This window comes from Cebus imitator, unplaced genomic scaffold (assembly GCF_001604975.1).
Source record: "Cebus imitator isolate Cc_AM_T3 unplaced genomic scaffold, Cebus_imitator-1.0 Scaffold366, whole genome shotgun sequence".
In the NCBI taxonomy this organism is placed as follows: domain Eukaryota; kingdom Metazoa; phylum Chordata; class Mammalia; order Primates; family Cebidae; genus Cebus; species Cebus imitator.
Genome location: NW_016107681.1, coordinates 414,601 through 417,507, shown reverse-complemented (window position 1 = coordinate 417,507; position 2,907 = coordinate 414,601).

Genomic DNA, 2,907 nt, shown 5'->3' with positions numbered 1-2,907 from the left:
GATAGGATTCTAGTAATCTATTTACCACCTGTAGTGGTTTTTAAATATGTCCACAAGTTATTTGATAATCCTCCCTTCAAACAGTCGAGCCTAATTTTCCTCCCCTGAATTGTGGGCTGTACTTAGTGACTTACTTCTAATGAATAGAATGTGACACAATTGATCATACTGACATCCATTATTAGAATATAAAAGGCATTGTGGCTTCCTCCTTGTTATCTGAGGGAAGCCAGCTGCCCTGTTATAGAGACATTTAAGCAGCCCTATGGAGTGAATCATGTGTCAAAGAATGTAGGCCTTCTGGCAACAGCCATATAAGTGAACCATCTTGGAAGCAAATCCTGCAGCCTCAGTCGAACCTTCAGATGACTGTAGTGATAGCCATCATCGCCACTGCAACCTCATGAAAGACTGAGCTAGTACCATTTAGCTATACTCCTGAATTCCTGACCAACAGGAACTCTGAGATAATAAATATTTGCTGTTTCGAGCCACTGAATTTTAGGGTGACTTGTTACACAGCAATAGATAACTATAATAATACACAAGTCAATCTTGCTTTTGGACATAGCTCTAAACCAAATAACACTAAACACAGTTCTATTTTGCTTGGGGGGTTGGCTATCCCTCTTCCAACCTCCAAAGCAAGACATTCACCTATTTTTTCAACCTTGAGAACCATTTTCTAAAAGCCATGAGGAATAACCTAAATTACATTGCTAGGAGCAAGAGAAAAGCATGAACATATCTAGCAAAATAAAGTTTCGGCAATAGCAGTGATGGTAAACTTGCAGAAAGACTCAAACAGTTTTAAATAGTTCTTTTGATCACTTTGCAGTTGAAAGTCAGAGCTTTGTAAGAATTCATTAGCATTTTAACTTACAGATAGGAACCATTCTTGTGGGCAGAGTCAAAATGAAACCCAACACACATTCATACCTTACAAGAAGCCGCCAAAGGTGTGAAGAGCAAAACTGGGATGATTAAGTTCTGGAGGAGTGACTCTCCCATAGGCATGCCCTGAAGAGTTACTTCAAGATAAAATAACTTCCTTTCTATCTGCATGGTGTTTTTCAACAACTGAAATGATAAAACATTTGGAGTGTGACCTAAATGACTCAGGTTCCTTCCTGTCCCAAGAGCAGGGACATTGTATTCTAGCTAAAGGAGCAGATAGACCATCCCATATTCAAATTACTTAGTACCACTCTTTCTGTGAGCTTAGCTGGAAAAAGGGAAATCTCTCTCTGTGTGTGTGTGTGTGTGTGTGTGTGTGTGTGTGTGTGTTACCTCCACAAAGAATTTGAGTAAATATATAATAAAAATGTAATAAACTGGTAGAAAAGTATACATAGTAAAAATCTAGAATCAGGGTGAATTTAACCAAGAGTAGAAGGATGAGACAATACTAAGGCCAGAAGAGGAATACTTTTTTCCTAGCAGTTTGTCAGTAGTCAGTACTCATTTATTTGAACACTATTAAGCAGCTACTATAAACTAGAAACCAATGATAACAAAAAAATATGCAAGGCACAGCCCATTGTTAAAGATGCTTGCTGGGCACAGTGGCTCACGCCTGTCATCTCAGCGCTTTGGAAGTCTGAGGCCGGTGGATCACTTGAGCTCAGGAGTTCAAGACTAGCCTGGCCAACGTGGCGAAACCTTATCCCTACAAAAAAAATACATACAAATTAGCTAGGCATGGTGGTGCGTGCCGTAGTCCCGGCTACTTGGGAGTCTGAGATGGAAGGATTGCTTGAGCTCGGGAGGTCGAGGCTGCAGTGAGCTATGATCATATCACTGCACTCCAGCTTGGACAACATGGTGAAACCCCATCTCTGCACAAAAATACAAAAGTTAGCCCAATGTGATAGTGCATGCCTCTAGCCCCAGCTACTCAGGAGGCCGAGGCAGTAGGATTGCTTGAGCCCAGAAGTTCAAGGCTACAGTGAGCCGTGATTGTGCCACTGCACTTCAGCCTGGGCAAGAGAGTGAGACTCTGTCTCAAATTAAATAAACAAATAAATAATAAATAAGTCTTTGTAGGTTAGTCAGCGTATGTGCCACCAAAATTGTATATTCTTGCATAGCATCACACCTGACAGCAATTAACTTAAGTATACCCTTAAGCCCTCTTCTTAGACAGAAGAGTCATGGTCCAAGAAGAATTTGTGTTTGGAGCTCCGAACTAAGGAATCTGGGAGTGGCCAATCCTGAGATTTATTCCTTATCAATGAAGGGCATCTGAACCCCTAGCCCATCCCTTGGAATGCAGGCCATCTAGGAGATCGAGGCCCTTTGTTCAAGGTTGGATGGAGGTTGCTGGGTGGAGGGTGCCGGGTGGTGGGTGCTAAGTGGAAATGCCATGTAAACAGGATGCTTGTTACAAATCACAGCGGTTATCCTGTCCAGCTCGCCGTCACTCGACCACCCCCATATGTAAGTTCTCAATAAGCCCTATGTCTCATTTGCTAGCTCCAAGTTCCTTCTTCAGCCTCTAAGGCCTGGTAACATCCCTATTGGGGTCACCAGGTGTCCAGTTCAACAACATATTCATCAACAAACATGTTCACCAAAAAGCTGCACTGTGGGTAATAGCCTCAAGCTGGCTTTTATCCTGATGCCCACCCATAGCAGAATTCGAGAAGAAACTGTGGTGTCCACACAATGAGATACTACACAGCAGCAATGAGAATAAACAATCGACAGCTACCCATAACAACCCGGAGGGATCTCATAAACATAATATTGAGTGGAAGAAGCCAGATAGAAGAAGGTACAGTGGCCGGGAACCGTGGCTCACGCCTGTAATCCCAGCACTTTGGGATGCCAAGGCAGGTGGATCACCTGAGGCCAGGAGTTCAAGACCAGTCTAGCCAACATGGCAAAACCCCGTCTCTACTAAAA